This window comes from Chiloscyllium plagiosum, unplaced genomic scaffold (assembly GCF_037043375.1).
Source record: "Chiloscyllium plagiosum isolate Xiang-an unplaced genomic scaffold, Cpla_swu_hap1 HiC_scaffold_37, whole genome shotgun sequence".
NCBI classification, from domain to species: domain Eukaryota; kingdom Metazoa; phylum Chordata; class Chondrichthyes; order Orectolobiformes; family Hemiscylliidae; genus Chiloscyllium; species Chiloscyllium plagiosum.
Genome location: NW_028270175.1, coordinates 7,788,982 through 7,808,404, shown reverse-complemented (window position 1 = coordinate 7,808,404; position 19,423 = coordinate 7,788,982). Strand labels below are relative to the sequence as shown.

At 42.6% G+C, this 19,423-nt stretch overlaps 1 pseudogene; it reads right to left on the bottom strand.

Moving 5' to 3' along the window:
• Positions 1-18,454: 18,454 nt before the first annotated feature.
• On the bottom strand, positions 18,455-18,962 carry LOC122540150 (large ribosomal subunit protein uL14 pseudogene; annotated as a pseudogene).
• Positions 18,963-19,423: the final 461 nt, after the last annotated feature.

The window sequence follows — 19,423 nt, the reverse complement described above, 5'->3', positions numbered from 1 at the left end:
TAACCCAGCAGGTCTTGCAGCATCAATGAAGAGATAAACCGAGTCAATGTTTCCAGTCTGGGATGGCTCCTCTATAGAGCTGAAGAAGCCATACTGGACTTGAAAGGTTAGCTCCAACTCCTCACAGATCCTGCCAGACCTGCTGAGTTTTTCCAACATTTCACTGTAGTTGTCAGGCAGGAAGAGTGGAAAATCTCCTCTTGCTCCTATTTCTTATGTCCTTTTTTTATAACGATTATTCCTTTCCAAACTATGTGTCTCCACTGCTGATAGATTTCTAATGACTCTCCCTAAACCCCTCAGTGAAGCTGTGTGGATCTACTGCCATATTTAACTTGAGCAAAGGAAAATATTACCTTCACTGCACATTTCCTCTGGTGTCTGAAAGTGGAATAAGGAGCTGCATTCTTAGAATTAGAGCTCGGCTTCTGTTCAGCAGCACTGTCAGCAAGGTGGAATTCGCCCTCCGTAAAGAGTGTGGACTGTGTTGTAAATTGACATTTTCAAGACTGAACTTGACAGATATTTGTGAAGTTCTCCCAAGTTATTCGGTCAACGGTGCTGAAATATAAAAAGCCGAAGATCTGAAACAAAAACGGAAAGAGCTGGAGAATCTCAGCAGGTCTGGCATTTTCTGTGGAGAGAGAATCAGAGTCAACGTTTCAAGTCCAGTGACCCTTCTTCAAAACGGATGGTAGATGGGAAAGGGTGGCATTTACACCGATGACAGGGGATGGAGGTAAGAAAGGAGTGAGTGAATAGTTGGAGACACAGCCCAGACAGACAGAAAAGAAAGTTATGCACACAAAAGCATAGTTGAGAGTAAGCTAGGGAAGGAGAAAAGCTGATCATGGGGATGATGAAATAGGTGAGAATTTGCTTTTCTACTTCTTTGTAAACAGGACATTCATGGGCATGAGTGTGCAACACCTTTAATTATAGTTTAATTAAATCCTAGTTCTAGGGAGGTGAATCATAGAATCCCTACAGTGCGACCCTCCAGAGAGTATCCCACCCACCCCATCTCCATAACTTCACGTGGTCTACACATCCCTGGACACTATGGGTAATTTAGCATCGCTAATCCACCTCAGCTGTACATCTTTAGACTATGGGAGGAAACCGGGTTGCTGATGCTGAAAGCAGCTCATGTCATGACAAGGTCTAGGGTGTGTGCATGTGTAAAGGAGGTGTTGAAAAATCAATCTGCAAAGATCTCATTGAACAGTGAGCAAGCTTAAAGGCTTAATGCTCAATACATGTTCTTGTGTTGTTGCTTACGTTCAGATGTTCCGGGGGGAATGGAGTAATTAATGCACCATCCAGTCTTCTGCAAAGTAGACAGCATCCATTCTGCAAGGTTTGTGAAGGTTTGTAGCTCAGGTTGAGGTTTAGGGTGTAGGTTTGCTGACTGAGCTGTAGGTTTGATATCCAGACGTTTCATTACCTGGCTAGGTAACTTCATCAGTGGCTACCTCCAAGTGAAGCGAAGCTGTTGTCTCCTTCTTTCTATTTATATGTTTGTCCTAGATGGGGTTCCTGGGGTTTGTGGTGATGTCATTTCCTGTTCGTTTTCTGAGGGGTTGATAGATGGTATCTAGATCTATGTGTTTGTTTATGGCGTTGGGGTTGGAGTGCCAGGCCTCTAGGAATTCTTTGGCATGTCTTTGCTTAGCCTGTCCCAGGATAGATGTGTTGTCCCAGTCGAAATAAAATTAAATCCATTCTTGACCACAAAATCCCAGCGACTGTTAAATAATCATGTTCAGCTTCTTCAGAATGAATTGTCAATTGGTCTGGGAGGTCCATGTGCTTCTGGTTTAATATGGCCCTACTGACTGCAGTTGGAAGCAGCTTCCTGCATCAGTAAGCCTGATGGACAGAGAAGTCAATGTTAGTAGATGTGTACTGGGCGGACTGTCACTGGATTTGCAAAAATTATCTTGCGATGAATGTGAAAGCATTCAATCTCTGTCCATTTATCGAAACAATGGAGCGTTGGAGGCTGAGGGGATGACCTTATAAAGCTTTATAAAATCATGAGGGGCATAGATAGGCTAGATAGACAAGGTCTTTTTCCCTGGGCTGGGGGAGTCCAGAACTAGAGGGCATACTTTTAAGGTGAGAGGGGAAAGATTGAAAAGGAACCTAAGGGGTAACTTTTTCACTGAGAGGGTAGTGCATGTATGGAATGACCTGCCAGAGGAAATGGTGGAGGCTGGTACAATTACAACATTTAAAAGACATCTGGATGGGGATATGAATAGGAAGGGTTTAGATGGATATAGGCCAAGTATTGGCAAATGGGATTAGGATATCTGGTCAGCAAGGACGAGTTGGACTGAAGGGTCTGTTTCCATGCTGTACATCTCTAAGACACTAGGGACATTGCCTGCATAGTATGCATTACAGAACACTGTGTGTGTGTTACTGTGGTAAGTATCCATAAGGAATTATAAAGAGAAGATGGATAGGCTGGGACTTTTTTCAGAGGAGCGTAGGAGGCTGAGAGGTGACCTTATAGAGGTTTATAAAATCATGGGGGTATAGATACAATTAATGGGTGTCTTTCCCCGATTATGAGGGATTTTAAGACTGGGGGCATATTCTTAAGGTGAGAAGAGAGACACGAGGGGCAATTTTCTTTACACAGTGGGTGGTTCACGTGTGGAATGAACTTCCTGAGGAAGTGGTGGATGTGGGTACAGTTACAATGTTTATTTGGATAAGTACATGAATAGGAAAGGTTTGGAGGGGTATGGGCCAGGAGCATTCACGAGGGATGAGTTTAGTTTGGGATTATGGTCAGCATGCACTGGTTGGGCTGAAGGGTCTGTTTCCGTGCTGTATGACTCTATGAAACTGTTCAATTGAATAAATATATCCCCTTTGCACAAACTGATCTTATAAATATTTAATTCCTGAAAGCGTTTTTCTGTTTCAAATTGATACTGAACATGGTGGTACACCTGAGAAACTGGGAGATTGTATGCAGACAATACCCAGTTCTGAAGAAGGGTCACTGGACCTGAAATGTTAACTCTGATTTCTCTCCACAGATGCTGCCAGACCTGCTGGGCTGGAAACAAACTTTTACAATTTGCCTCTGGGTTAATAGTAACCTTGTGTCCTTTTCTTTTCTGTACCATGTCCCATAGCTGCACAATGAAATTCTGAATGTGTTTAATCTGCTTTTAAAAGGTCAGATTTAGATTATTTCATCTTGCACCTCTCTCATCTCAGGCTGACTATTTCCCTTGAGGGGCCTGTCAGACGTCATATGAAGTTCACACTGTTCATTTAAAACAATTTATTTCTTGTATTTCATGGACATTTCCAGGTCCCCTTCCTTAAAAGTGTTTTCAGACAGGCTTGAACACTTGACTTATCCAATCAACGCCATGGACATTCCATTGAGACAAACGCTCCGTAGTGAAATCACGCTGATTTGGAAACCAGCTTTTCTGAATGGTATCAACACTTAGAGTCATAGAATCATAGAGATGTACAGCATGGAAACAGACCCTTCAGTCCAACCCGTCCATGCTGACCAGATATCCCAACCCAATCTAGTCTCACCTGCCAGCACCCGGCCCATATCCCTCCAAACCCTTCCTATTCATATAACCATCCAAATGTCTCTTAAATGTTGCAATTGTACCAGCCTCCAACACATCCTCTGGCAGCTCATTCCATACACATACCACCCTCTGCGTGAAAAAGTTGCCCCTTAGGTCTCTTTTATATCTTTCCCCTCTCACCCTAAACCTATGCCCTCTAGTTCTGGACTCCACGACCCCAGGGAAAAGACTTTGTCTATTTATCCTATCCATGCCCCTCATAATTTTGTAAACCTCTTTAAGGTCACCCTCAGCCTCCGATGCTCCAGGGAAAACAGCCCCAGCCTGTTCAGCCTCTCCCTGTAGCTCAAATCCACCAACCCTGGCAACATCCTTGTAAATCCTTTCTGAACCCTTTCAAGTTTCACAACATCTTTCCGGTAGGAAGGAGACGAGAATTACACGCAATATCCCAACAGTGGCCTAACCAATGTCCTGCACAGCAGCAACATGACCTCCCAACTCCTGTACTCAATACTCTGACCAATAAAGGAAAGTATACCAAATGCCTTCTTCACTTCCTATCTACCTGTGACTCCACTTTCAAGGAGCTATGAACCTGCACTCCAAGGTCTCTTTGTTCAGCAACACTCCCTCGGACCTTACCGTTAAGTGTATAAGTCCTGCTAAGATTTGCTTTCCCAAAATGCAGCACCTCACATTTATCTGAATTAAATGCCATCTGCCACTTCTCAGCCCATTGGTCCATCTGGTCCAGATCCTGTTGTAATCTGAGGTAACCCTCTTTGCTGTCCACTACACCTCCAATTTTGGTGTCATCTGCAAACTTACTAACTGTACCTCTTATGCTTGCATCCAAATCATTTATGTAAATGACAAAAAGTAGAGGACCCAGCACCGATCCTTGTGGTACTCCACTGGTCACAGCCTCCAGTCTGAAAAACAACCCTCCACCACCACCCTCTGTCTTCTACCTTTGAGCCAGTTCTGTATCCAAATGGTTAGTTCTCCCTGTATTCCATGAGATGTAACCTTGCTAATCAATCTCCCATGGGGAACCTTGTCGAATGCCTTACTGAAGTCCATATAGATCACATCTACTACACATCAATCCTCTTTGTTACTTCTTCAAAAAACTCAGTCAAGTTTGTGAGACATGATTTCCCAGGCACAAATCCATGTTGATTATCCCTAATCAGTCCTTGCCTTTCCAAATACATATACATCCTGTCCCTCAGGATTCCCTCCAACAACTTGCCCACCACCGAGGTCAGGCTCACTGGTCTATAGTTCCCTGGCTTGTCCTTACCACCCTTCTTAAACAGTGGCACCACGTTTGCCAACCTCCAGTCTTCCGGAACCTCACCTGTGACTATCGATGATACAAATATCTCAGCAAGAGGCCCAGCAATCACTTCTCTAGCTTCCCACAGAGTTCTCAGGTACACCTGATCAGGTCCTGGGGATTTATCCACTTTTAATCATTTCAAGACAGCCAGCACTTCCTCCTCTGTAATCTGGACATTTTACAAGATGTCACCATTGATTTCCCTACAGTCTATATCTGCCATATCCTTTTCCACAGTAAATACTGATGCAAAATATTCATTTAGTATACCCCCCATTTTTCTGTGGCTCCACACAAAGGCTGCCTTGCTGATCTTTGAGGGGCCCTATTCTCTCCCTAGTTATCCTTTTGTCCTTAATATATTTGTAAAAACCCTTTGGAATCTCCTTAATTCTATTTGCCAAAGCTATCTCATGTCCCTGTTTTGCCCTCCTGATTTCCCTCTTAAGTATACTCCTACTTCCTTTATACTCTTCTAAGGAATCACTCGATCTATCCTGTCTATACCTGACATATGCTTCCTTCTTTTTCTTAACCAAACCCTCAATTTCTTTAGTCATCCAGCATTCCCTATACCTACCAGCCTTCCCTTTCACCCTGACAGGAATATACTTTCTCTGGATTCTTGTTAACTCATTTCTGAAGGCTTCCCATTTTCCAGCCATCCCTTTACCTGCGAACATCTGCCTCGAAAGTTCTTGCCTAATACCGTCAGAATTGGCCTTTCTCCAATTTAGAACTTCAACTTTTAGATCTGGTCTATCCTTTTCCATTACGATTTTAAAGCTAATAGAATTATGGTCGCAGGCCCCAAAGGACACCCCCACTGACACCTCAGTCACCTGCCCTCCCTTATTTCCCAAGAGTAGGTCAAGGTTTGCACCTTCTCTCGTGAATCAGAAAATTGTTTTGTACACACTTAAGAAATTGTAGGGATGCTTCAACAAATATCCTCACATGCCAAGTGTTGGTTCCATTCAGAAAAGCTGGTTTCTAAATAAGAGTAATTTCACTACAGAGCGTTTTTCTCAATGGAATCTCCAAGGAGTTGATTGGATAGGTCAAGTGTTCAAGCCTGGCGAAAAACTCTTATCTTTGCAAATGTGATCAAGGGTCTGGAATACACTGCCTGGAAATCTGTTAGAAGCAAGGTTCAATCGAGACACTGCTCTATGTTAAAGGCACTGCACAAATGCAAGTTGTTGTTATATGGTCATCTGCAAGTGTTATGTGAGTGTCTTAATTTCTTTGATTCCCAAAAGTACAGCCACTCGTCAGACTGACACAATGGCTTGATTGAGGTGGCATTCCCCACATCTGCTCGGGTTGCCTTGTTCCTCAAACTGTTTCCTGTCTGAGGGCAGAATGGAAAGGTTTAAAAGCGAGGTTAACAAGTCTTGCACACTTCCTATCAGTGACTGAAAGATGGCACTTTGGGGGTTGGGTGCTGTGGCCCACGCTCAGATCTGTCGTTGATATTGTGGAGCTGAGAAATGAAAGTAAAACAGACATTGTACTTAATGAGGTGTTAGACAAAAGCATTTGTCTTATTACTAAAATTAGCAATATTATTTATAGAGAAGTTCAGTTCCTTGGAGTTGCACGGAATTATGTTTATACATGGCGACAGGTTACAGGAAATCTGTGTGACTTTCCTCATGATCTAAAGTCTCAGAGTCTTCAAGATTTAAGGCACAGAACGAGGCCAGGAGAGGAGATGGTGGCACTGTGTTAAAGACACGGGATTAGTAATCCCAAGTATCAGAATTCAATAGGAAATTTGGAATTGAAATCTGGTGGCCATGACTACCATTACTAATTGATGTAAAAACTCAACTGGTTCACTAATATCCCCATTGGAAGGAGATTTGCCACCCTTATCTGGTCCAACCTACAAGTGACTCTAAACTCATAACAATGTGGTTGACTCTTAACTGAAATGGACCTAGAATCTGTTTAGCTTAGGGTGGCACAGTAGCTCAGTGGTTAGCACTGTTGCCTCACAGCATCAGGGACCCGGGTTTGATTCCATCTTCGGGTGGAGTTTGCACATTCTCCCTGTGTCTGTGAGGGTTTCTTCCAGGTGCTTTGGTTTCCTCCCATAGTCCAAAGATGTGCAGGTCAGGTAAATTGCCCACAGTGTTAGGTAATTAGTCAGGGGTAAATGGGAATGGGTCCGGGTGGGTTACTCTTCGGAAGGTTGGGATGGACTTGTTGGGTTGAAGGGCCCATTTCCATTCAGTAGGGAATCTAATCTACTTAGAGTAGTAGGGGAATGGGTCTGGGTGGGTTACTCCTTGGAGGGTTGGCATGGGCTTGTTGGGCCAAATGGCCTGTTTCCACATTGTAGGGATTCTATGACTCTACGTAATGCTGGTTTTGAAAATGTCAGAAAATTTCAGAAAATGTTTTCTGAAAAAGCCTTTTGTGTTTGTGTCAACTATTTGCTTAGACCAGTCCTAAAATAATCTCACCATCACATTCTCCTCAAGTTCCTGTGTCTTTCTCTCATTTGGACACTCAAAACTCTTCCTTTTAAAATCTCAATGGTGTCTGCCTAATCTATTCCCTTTGACAATGCATTCCATACTCCAATCGTTCCATAAATTAAAAAAAAAATGAATTGTAGCCTCTCTTCTCACTTTTAGCTTTGTTATTAACATCCAGCTCAGGGGAACAGTCTTTCCCTGGTCATTGCAACAAAAACAAATTCATAAAACAGTTTCAAATATCTTTATTCAGTCTCCTCCCAAGTTTCTCCACTTCAGTGAAACAGATTCCCAAATCTCAAGTGTCTCCTTACAACTGCGGGTCTCCATTCATGCAATCATTTTAGGGAATCATATAGATTATGCAGATATAGGCCATTCAGCCGTCAAACTGCTCTCCCACTCAGTATGTCTATTCCAGATTTCCACCCACCCTTAGTAACCTTTGACCCTCTTCTTAGTCAAGAATCTACCAAGTTTTGCCTCTGAGGAAGGGAGGACCACAGGCCTGTTCCCCTTTCAAAGGAAATGATTTCTGCTCATCACCATCATAATTAAGGGGTGGGATGCTCTGAAAGCTGGTGATTTCAAATAAACCTGTTGGACTATAACCTGGTGTCGTGTGACTTTTGACTTTGTCCACCCCAATCCAACACCAGCACCTCCGCATCATGACTGTTTTTAAACAGGAATGCAGACCCCACCAGAGGAACTATTAAATGGCCTGTCTGTCTACCAGCAGAACATGCAAACTCCAAACAGACAGTCACCTGAGGGTGGAATCAAACCTGAGTCCCTGGCGCTGTGAGGCAGCAGTGTTAACCATTGAACCACTGAAGGGAGTGAGTCGTTTAGCAAGTCAGGCAGCATCTGAGGAGCAGAAAAATACATGTTTCAGGCCAGAGCACTTCATCAGGATGAAGGATTCCTGATGAAGGCTCTGGCCTGAAATGTCGATTTTCCTGCTCCTCAGATGCTGCCTGACCTGCTGTGCTTTTCCAGCAACACACTCTCAACTCTTATCTCCAGTATCTGCAGACCTCACTGTCTCCTAGTGAGCAGTTTGGGACGATATTCTCTGAAGTTTAGAAGGATGAGAGGAGATCAAATCGTGGTACATAAGATGCTAAAGGGGATTGACGGAGTAGACATAGGAAGAACGTTTTCCCCCTCTGGGGTAATCTAGAATAAGAGGTCATAATTTTAAAATAAGGGGTAATGGGTTTAAAACAGAGATGAGTGGGAATTATTTTTCTCAAAGGGTCATAGATCTGTAGAAGTCACTTCCTCCGAGTGCAGGGGACACAAGGACACTGAATAAATTTATGGAGGGGATAGACAGATTCTTAATTAGTAATGGGTTGAAGGGTTATGGGGAGTGAGCAGGGAAGTGGAATGGAAGCCAAGATGAGCTCAGCCACCATCATATTAAATCATGCAGCAGGCTGGAGGGGCTGAATGGCCTGTTCCTGGTTTTTATGTACTTAGGAACTAACTGAGGCATGGATAACACTCAGGCTTCATTTATACGAAAACAACCCTTTTATCAACCAGCACCTAAAGGACCAGGACATTTGGTTGATCACGAGCGCCACATAATCAATGTATAAATGCACACCAAGTAATAGAAACATAATGCGGGGGGTATGCATATTAATGTAATACTTCATTTGCACCATAAATCACTTAAATAAAAATGCAGCTTTGCCTTAAGTAAAACTTACTGACAGAGAACCTTCTCACTCACACCCTCAACTGATTACTCCAGCATCACGGAGATTGTGATAATGTAGCAAATATACGATATTTCAGGTAGGTATGACCTTGCGTTTCCAGTTGCCTCCCCAATGTTCGCTGTCTCAGGCTTTCTGCAGCACTTTAGTGGAAGAACCGCATCACATTATCTGCTTGGGAACCCTGCACCCTTCAGGGCACAGTATAAAATACAATACTTCAGAATCTGAACACCTTCTTCTATGTCCTTCACTCAGAGCCATGCCCCTGGCCTTATCATTATCTGAGCTGCTTCCATCCCTGCCAACCCACTTCCACCTAATGATGGTCTCCATTGTCAGCTTTCCTTTCTCCCTGACTATCCATTATCCATCCTTTTGTCTGCCTCCTAGTTGTTGTTCTGATTCTCTGAGCTCTAGCTAACCATTCACTCCCTCCCCACTCACTCCCTGTCTTCAGAAAATATACCACCCTTTCCTTGCTATTACCCATTCTGAAGAGGGGTCGCAAAAGTTAACTCTGCTTTCTGTCCATCGATGCTGCTGGACTTGCTGAGTTTCAACAGCAATTTCTGTTTTTATTGTATAGCTGCCTTCTTGTTAAAAGACTGGAGGAATTAAGAGCAGGAGTAAAGCATTCACTGGGAAAAAGTACTGGGAAAACTATCGGACCGAAAGGCTGACCAGTTCTCAGGACCTGATGACCTTCACCTTAGAATCTTAGGATGTCTGCGTCGGCTGGAAATCGAGTTACACAGACTAATTCCACTATCCAGCACCTATCTCATAGCCCTACAGGTTACAGCCTCTTGACAAACATCTGCAGACACCTTTTGAATGAATCCAGGGCTTTCGCCTTCGCTATCCTTTCAAGCAAGGAATTCTAAACCCCAACCACTCTCTGGCTGAAGCCGCTTTTTCCTCATTTATCCTCTAATCTAATCATTTCAAATCCATGTCTTCTTTGCCAAGGTCAATGGTCCCTCCCCTTCAAATCTATCCAGGCCCTTCCTAGTTTTTGTACATCTTCACTAAACATCTTCTCAGCTTCCTCTATTCCAAGTGGACAACCTTACCCTATCCAATATTCCATTATAGCTGCATTTTTCCAGATCCAGCAATGTCCTGGTAAATCCCAAATCAAGGGAGCCCCCTTTCCTGAGATTCCATCCTGTCTATGACCATAAGCCCACACAGCTACTCCATCTGTGTGGCCTAACTATTGGATGGGGCAGCTCCACCAGAGTCTCCCTGCTCTTACATTCTCTTTGTAAAATGTTGGAGGTTTTGTTGATTTTCCTTGACCATAAGACGTCAAAGCAGAAGTAAACCATTCAGCCCATCAAGTCTGCTCCACCATTCAATGAGTTATGAATTATTCTATGAGATATGGACAGATGTTGAAGGTAGGAAGAAAAGGCTGAGTGGACAGGGCATTTGAAGAGAGAAGCTCATGTGATGAAATCCTCAGGAACTCGTCCAAGTTCAATTGCCAGCCATTCCTGACCTTTGCAGAGGTGACCCTTCATTTCATTATGCTCTCCCATGGTAACAACCTGACAGACTTGTGTTCAACAAGATACAGGGAAGATCACTGCAGTTTTAAATATTATTGGTCTTTGACTTCCCACTGACTGAAGTGAATCACGCTCCCAATGTATTTTGGAGTGGACTCTCTCGTCTCATCCCTATTCTGGATGTGAGTTGAGTACATTTGTGATTCATTTCTGAAAGAGACACTGGCTCTTCTTTACTCATCCTTTGCTGGATTCTAACTGCTTCGACTGGCAAGGTAAGAACATTTTCCTTCTCTGTGTGATTTAGTGCCACTATCAATAAAACACACAGCTAACATTTTTCAGGCTGGGCACTGATTTATAATTGTTTGCATCGTTGTTTAAGAATTTTGAAACTTGAATTTGTCATTAAAATCTGACAGTTAATTAATTTACTTGTGCTTTCACAATCATTTTCCTTCCTATTTGCCCTCTCCTACCTCTCCGTCTCTTTAATCTGAACTTGCCTTTTTTCTAACTATAGTCTCTGTGGCATCCATGCTACCTTTGTGTTTCTTTTTGTTGCTTTTAAGAATCTACAATTATCTTTTAGTTTAATTTACTACCCATTCAAGTTCTGAAACAAGAATGCAAAAAGAAAAAAAATCCAAAAATCAGTTTACAATTGATCAGATGTCAAGATGTGTCTGATTGTGATCACATATTGGCACCAAATGGGAAGGCTTTCAACCAACTTAAATATTTGAATTGGATCTCAGGAAGAGAAATTCCAGATGCTTAGATCTTTGAGTATAGGAGTTGAGACGTTATGTTGAGGTAGTACAAGACTTTGGTGAAAATGTGTTGCTGGAAAAGCGCAGCAGGTCAGGCAGAAGAAGGGCTCATGCCCGAAACGCCGATTCTCCTGCTCCTTGGATGCTGCCTGACCTGCTGCGCTTTTCCAGCAACACATTTTCAGCTCTGATCTCCAGCATCTGCAGTCCTCACTTTCTCCTACAAGACTTTGGTGAGACCACTTCTGGAGCATTCTGTCCAGTTCTGATTGCCCTGTTATCGGAAGGATTTTATTAAGCTAGAGAAAGGTTCAGAAAAGACTTACCAGGATGTTGAGGGGAATAGAGGGTTTGAGATATAAGGAGAGGTTGGATAGGCTGGAGCATTTTTCTTGGGAGTGTAGGATGTTGAGGGACGATCCTATTGAGATTTATAAAATAATAAGGGGCATAGATAAGGTGAGTGGTAGGTGTCTTTTCCCTGGGGAGGGGGATTTCACAACTGGGGGTATATTGTTAAGATGAGAGAAGAAAGATTTAAAAAGCACATGAGAGGTAATTCTTTTACACAGAGTGTGGTTTACGTGTGAAACGAACTTCCAGAGGAAGTGGTGGATGCAGATACATTTACAATGTTTAAAAGACATTTGGATAAATACATGAATAAGAAATGTTGGTGGGATATGGGCCAAACGCAGGCAGGTGGGACTAGTTTAGTTTGGGATTATGGCCAGCATGGACTTGTTGGACCGAAGGGTCTGTTTCCATGATGTATGACTTTATGCCTATAAATTAGTGAACTTTTTAATGGCAAAGCAAGAGTTAAGATCCACGTGTAGAACAAGTCTGGTTGGAGGGACTATCTAATAAGGACAGTTGTTTGATCAGATTGCTCTCGTGGTTGATGAGTAGATGCCTGGAGAATTTGTCTTTAGATACCAGCAGTCCTGGCTAATAAATAATTGCCACAGGCATCGCAAGTACAAAGAAATATAATTAATGTTTGTGTAAAAGGAAGATTACTAGTAGCATTAAAATCAAAAATATATATTAAATGCTGGCAGTCACGAAAGAGAATGATCTCTTCTTTGTTATTGGCATCTTTCCCTTTTTCTATCAGACCTTATGGTGAGTCCTGCGCACAATGAAATTTGAACACTCCTTGCCCCACCCTAACTATCGGGGGATAATTTGTCTTGAAAAATATTTGTTGAATGATATGAATGGGGAAGGAGGGTGCTGGCACATTACTTAGTGAAGTGTCTTTCAATTTATGTTGAGATACAAGGGGAGGGAAGGAGTCTGGTATCTCTAGTTAGCACCGTAGAGATATGGAGATGATGGTTTATAGGGAGAGGAGTTAACTATGGCTTTCAAAAGTTGAATTAGAGCAGTCAATTAGATGTGGGAAGAAGGAAGTTGGAATGAGGAATGTTTTGCTAATCTTCTTGAATATTCGGAAGTGATTCGGTTGAATGGAGTACCGTGACAGATGCTTAAGGAAGGGCATATTGACCTTGAGAGTTCAGGGTAGACTTTGAATGATCCCTGAGCTCCAAAGGTTAGTTCTACAGGGAAAGATTAAATATTAGGTCATACCAGCTGGAACTTAGAAAGCTAAGGGGTGATTTGTGGGCGGCACGGTGGCACAGTGGTTAGCACTACTGCCTCGCAGCGCCAGAGACCCGGGTTCAATTCCCGCCTCAGGCGACTGACTGTGTGGAGTTTGCACATTCTCCCCGTGTCTGCGTGGGTTTCCTCCGGGAGCTCCGGTTTCCTCCCACAGTCACAAAGATGTGCAGGTTAGGTGAATTGGCCATGTTAAATTGTCCGTAATGTTAGGTAAGGGGTAAATGTAGTGGTATGGGTGGTTTGCGCTTCGGCGGGTCGGTGTGGACTTGTTGGGCCGAAGGGCCTGTTTCCACACTGTAAAGTAATCTAATCTAATCTAAATCAAAGTTTTCACAATATGAAGGGGAACAGCGAGGGAAGATTGAGAGAAACTGTTTCTGCTGTTCAGGGGAGTCCAGGTCAAGGGTGAGTCAAAAAATTAAAACCAGATTGAAATTATCAACCTTTTCCACATACAAAGTTTGGGACTCTCTAAATGCTGAATCAATTATTATTTTAAAATCTGAACTTGGTACACTTTTGTTAGCTGCAATTATTAAGGGATAAAGGGCAAAGTTGGGGACATAAAGTCAGGTCACAGGCCAGTCAGGATCTCGGGGAAACAACTGATTAGGTTCAAACAGTTGGATCATCTTATTCCTCTCCTGAATTCCTGATGCACAATGTATGTTTCTAACTATCCTGACACACAGCTCCATTCTGCACATAGTCTATAGGAGTTCAAAACTCGGGTCATCATTTTAATGTGAGTGGAGAAAGATTTAAAAGGGACCTGAGGCACAACTTTTTTGCACAAAGATAGGCACAGTGGTTAACACTGCTGTCTCACAGTGCCAGGTACCCAGGTTCCATTCCACCTTTGGACAACTGTCTGTGTGGAGTTTGCATATTTTCCCCGTGTCTGTGTGGGTTTCCTCCCACAGTCCAAAGTTTACAGGTTAGATGGATTGGCCATGCTAAATTTCCCCATGGTGTCAGGGGATGTGTAGGCTAGGTGGATTAGCCATGGGAAATGCAGGGTTACAGGGAGGGATGCTTTTTGGATGGTCAGTGTGGATGTGATGGACTAAATGGCCTGCTTCCACCCTGTAGAGATTCTATAAGGGTGGTTTGTATGTGGGATAAACTGTCAGAGGAAGCGGTAGATGTGGGTACAGTTAAGACATTTGGATAGGTACATGGATTGAAAAGATTTAGAGGGATGTGAGCAACTGGATTTAGTTTAGTTTGGGAAAATTGGTTGGCATGGACGAGTTGGACCGAAGAGTCTGTTTCTGTGCTGTGTGACTTTGAGGACAGTTCCAGGCTTAATTCACAATGTTAATTTACAGAAAAAGCTTCTGGAATAAGATTTTAAATGAATGAAGGAAACAGATTATTAAAGCCATTCTGAAATGTAAAATTTGCCTCTTTTAGAGTTTGCTGAAGGATAAGACAGGCTTGCTGTCCTGTGGAGACTCAGTCTGGTGTTCCTGGTTAATGCAAACCAATATAAGCTGGAGTTTCCATTTATTCTAACTGTACAGGAATAAAACAGACCCAGAATTCAACAATGACCTCCTCCATCTTCATAAACACAAAAATGTTCTGTCTATAAGTGGGGTGAAAGTTGCCAGTGATGGCCAGTAATACATCGCTAACTAACAGGAGAAGCATTGCTGCTTGCTCACTCCAAAATTATCCACAAGGTATGTTCTTCTAAGAAGCATGTAACCTTTTCCCCTCTGATCTCTGCATTTAAAATTGGTTTGACAAACTCCAACTGAGCGGTTGTACCATTTCTGCAACACCTCCATTTATGTCAACTCAGCCTGACTGATGTTATCAGCTCATTGTACCTCGTAAAGGGGAACCCAGGCTTCAAGAAACGCAGCTGGATCAACTTCTGAAACACATAAGGAGGTACGGGGAATGTTGCCTGTATCTAACTGAGGCAGCTCAAAGGAGCACTGAGACAGGACACTGACAGCGAGCTACCAGGAACAGCCCCAAAGTCAGCATGAGGGGAGGGGGCATGGAGATAGCCACTGTGTAGTCATGAGGGCCACCGGACTATGCCTCATGGCTCCATTCATCTGATCCTCACTGCTGTTGGAGTTGGTTAATCTGATAGTGGCTTGGAGCCCCAGGATTCTGCGTGCAATGCCTTTGATGGGATGGGTGGGCGTTCATAAGTTGGTCTTCATGAGCCAGCACCATTGGTGTGGGTCTGGAGTCACATGTAGTCCAGACCAGTGATAGCAGGTCTCCTATCCGGAAAGGACATTGGGAATCAGAGACTGATAGCTGTTGTTCCCAGCTGTATATTGCAGATTGATTAACTGGATTGAAGTTCCACCTGCTGCCATTGTGGGATGTGAGCCAACATCCTTCAGGCTTTACCCTGTGACTCTGAATTACCAGCCCAGTGACATTCCACCGCCATCTCCCCACCCACACCAGGTAGCTCCATGTCTTTATGAAGAAATACATCAATATACAGGTGGCACAATAGCTCAGTGGTTAACACTACTGCCTGATAGCAGCAGGGACAGGGTTCAATTCCACCCTTGGGTGACTGTCTGTGTGGAGTTTGCACATTCTCTCTATTTCTGTGTGGGCGTCCTTTGACAGTCCAAGGATTTTCCATGGTGGGTTAGCCATGGGAAATACAGGATTACAGCCATGGGGTCAGCCTCGTTTGGATGCTCTCCAGAGAGTTAGTGTGGACTTGATGGGCTGAATGCCCTGCTTCCACACTGTAACGATTGTGTGATATTCCATCCAGTTAATAAACTTTAACATGTATTCTGAGGTGATCTGATTTCCCATGTTGAGCTAGCAATTCTGTTTGTCAACTTGTTGATATCTTAATTGTGTAATCTGCTAGCTAATATTAACCTTACTATATATTGTTACTTCTAATCTCTCAATAGTGTTTGCTTTAAAATGAGTTCCTTTGTATCAAAACTCAACCTCCGTGTCTACTTCCACTTCACTCACTGCCACCCTGTTCTGCTCTTTGTTCAGCCGATGTCAAAAACAGACTGCCCTGCATCTTAATTGTATGTAATTCTCGGCTTTAGAGAATGAATGTTTGTTTTATTTGGGTCTGTATTTGTCCCAGTGGAATTTAGACTTCATTAATTTGGAAATAGGAAAGGCCAGTGAGCAGATGGTATTAACTACAAAAAAATGTAGGGTCTTATTAAGACAAGAGTTGCATGACAGCAGAGTCTAACATCATTATATCAGCCCCCTGACGTGTATCTCAATTCACCACTTTCTATTTCTGCTTGCTGGCTGGAATCAAATGCCAGAATACAAGCTTGAAATGTGTTTTTAAACCAGTGCCCTCACTATTGGCCCGTGTATTTTATTAGGTGGAATGTGCTTTGTGATGCCTGGTGATTATGTGAAGTGCTGTTTAAATGCAAGTTATTCTTTTCCGTGACGTAAAGATATAACAGGATTTGAAAAATTTAAACATGTTAGAAAACTGAAGCAAGACAGGAGGTACTGGAAATACTGTGCTGTCTGGGAGCGGTGGTGAAGAGGGAAGCTTTGTGTCCAATATGATTCTTCAAAACCTATCCTCGTCTATTTTCTAATGAAGGGCCAGTTAGCTTGGTTGGCTGGATAGCTGGTTATTATAATTCAGAGTGAGGCCTACAGCGTACGCTGAATTCCTGCATTAGCTGAGGTTACCATGAAGGACACTCCTGCTCAACCTCTCCCCCTCCTCTGCGCTTGGTCACCCTCACCTGACGTCCCTCTGTGATCAGAGAGCAACTCTACGGTCTGGTAGGACTATGGTGACTTTACCTTTCTCAGAAGGCTGAGCCATTATTCTTTGTTCTGTACCTAATGTACAAGCATACGGTGGGCTAGGCTTGATAATGCCTATCAGAAAAGAGTCAAATCTTCTCTTTGTATGCAAAAATGCAATCTGAATCTGTTTGAAATGGTGGCATCTATGGGGAAGCTGTCAAATGTAATGTGGATGGAGCAGGAAGGGAATTATCCTAATTTTTAAAAAGAAAACTACATTATTTTGTTTAAATTATTTCTTGTAATGGACTTATGATAAATCTTTAACAAATGACTGCTTTTGAACACAGAATAACCAACCAGACTGCTTCCAGAAATTTCCAGAATTTACAAGATAAAGTTATCTCATTGCCTCCTGGACCATGTCAAACCTTACACTGCATGAGCATTAAACCAAGAGAACACAAAGTGCTAATAGACAAGATGTCTATCATAACCAGTTCGGAACAAAATAATCTATCAAGCAATCACATTTGTTCAACTTTGTACAAATCTCTCTGTGGTTATCTACTATAAGACACAATGGGTTTTATTTGTGACAAGTAGGCCATTGATCATTTCAATAGCTGAGTATCTCAAGCCCCAGCCCTGAAACTGCTAGCTTAATTCATATACCTCCAGCTGTACAGTTCTACCTTATTTTTGTCAGTCTGCTCATAACACCAGGAGAGTAAACAACTCCCAGTTTAGCTGAAAGCCTGCCACCAATCTCAATATCTCACAACTAGTCTGATTTTTGGGAAGAAAATTATGTTTCAGCTGTGAAGCAGCTCAATTCCCAGTTTATAACTGCTACACATTCACCAACAATTCAATTGGATTATGAGCACTTGAGACAGAGATTACTTTGTACAGCTGACTGAAATTAACTCAAATGGACATTGGCTTACTGGACTCTCTAACTCATGTGAACCAGTTCTGACATCTTTGATTTTAAATCATTTGTAGCAGCAGTCCTTCCTTTCTCTCCTTTCTTGAAGGCAAGAGTCTGTGATGTATGGTTAAAAACTATTCCCTCCCTAAGTCTCGACTGCAGTAATAATGTTTAAACTGTAAATAATTTGCTTTCGGACATTTTAAATTGGATGTCACAGATAGGTTTTTTTGGTTAAAACACGATTGCCTATTTTTCAAAGGAAAAGGAAAATATGAAAAGAAACATGAAGTACCATTTTTGAAATGGAGAGGGGAGAAAAGCAGTAAGAATGCATCAGTTCACCACTCCTTTGTTGTCTGTGACACAAGTAACTATTGGATTAACTATTGAATGTGATGTACCACGTTTTAACAGCATACCATGTCATAATTACTAATGACCAATCTCTGTGGGCCTCATGAAATTGCTAATAGAAACTGAATGTATCATTCCCTTCATTCTACACAAAGATTCCACAGATGTTAAAAATGACAGTTTATTTTATGTTTTAAAAAAGTTTGGTTATTGAAATAACTGCACCAAAACCGGTTTCCCATCACCAAGTCACCCTTTATTTACACAGGCATAGTACATATGCTCTGACCACCCAGTTCAGAGCTAGTCCCTAGAGTGAGGAGACTCCTTGAATCTCCTGTTTATTTTTTTTTCTGGGGGTAGAAATATTTATTGAATCATACAGGTATCATTTTAGAAACTGTTTACAGTTCTTATGCAACGGTCCCAGCATTGGAAGCAACCCTGGGCCACAGATCTGCACATTCCTTGGCAACAGGACCTGTGATTGCAGAACCTTTCATTTCTCCTTTGTTATTTACAATCACCCCTGCATTGTCTTCAAAGTAGAGAAACACCCCGTCTTTTCTCCGGTACGCTTTCCGCTGCCGTATCACTCCTGCTGGATGCACCTTTTTCCGGATCTCTGGTTTGCCTTCCTTTACAGTTGCCATGACCATGTCACCAACACCAGCAGCTGGTAGTCTGTTCAAACGTCCCTTGATGCCTTTGACAGAGATTATGTACAGGTTCTTGGCCCCTGTATTGTAAGCGCAGTTGATCACAGCTCCCACAGGAAGACCAAGGGAGATGCGAAATTTCACTCCGGATGAACCACCACGTCCTCTCTTAGACATTGTGATTCAGGGAAAGAGGAATCTCCTGTTTATTTTTTTTTTTTTTCCTGTTTATATTTTTTTTTATTTTATTAAACAAATTACAAAACAGTTTACAAAAAACATTGACAGCTGTACACAAAAGACAGCAGTTTTACAAGGGAGAGGAGCAGCAAAGCTAGGCCCCGAACCCTACCGTTCAACCATTTTACAGGGAGAGGAGGACAAACCTCAAATCCCAGTTCCACACATGACAAGACAGTGACAATGGCATTTGTACATTAGACAATACAGTTACATACAAAAGTGCAGACAATACAGAATCTCCTGTTTATATCTGACAGCCAGGGCCCCCTGATTGGCCCAGATTAACGGCCCCAATCAGGGATCTCTTAGTCAATAAGACTCGCCAGGCCATGGTTCCAATCACTACAGTTATGGTAATTCAGTTCCTAACCTAATGTTATACATAAGGCTATGGGGTCAGACAGGAA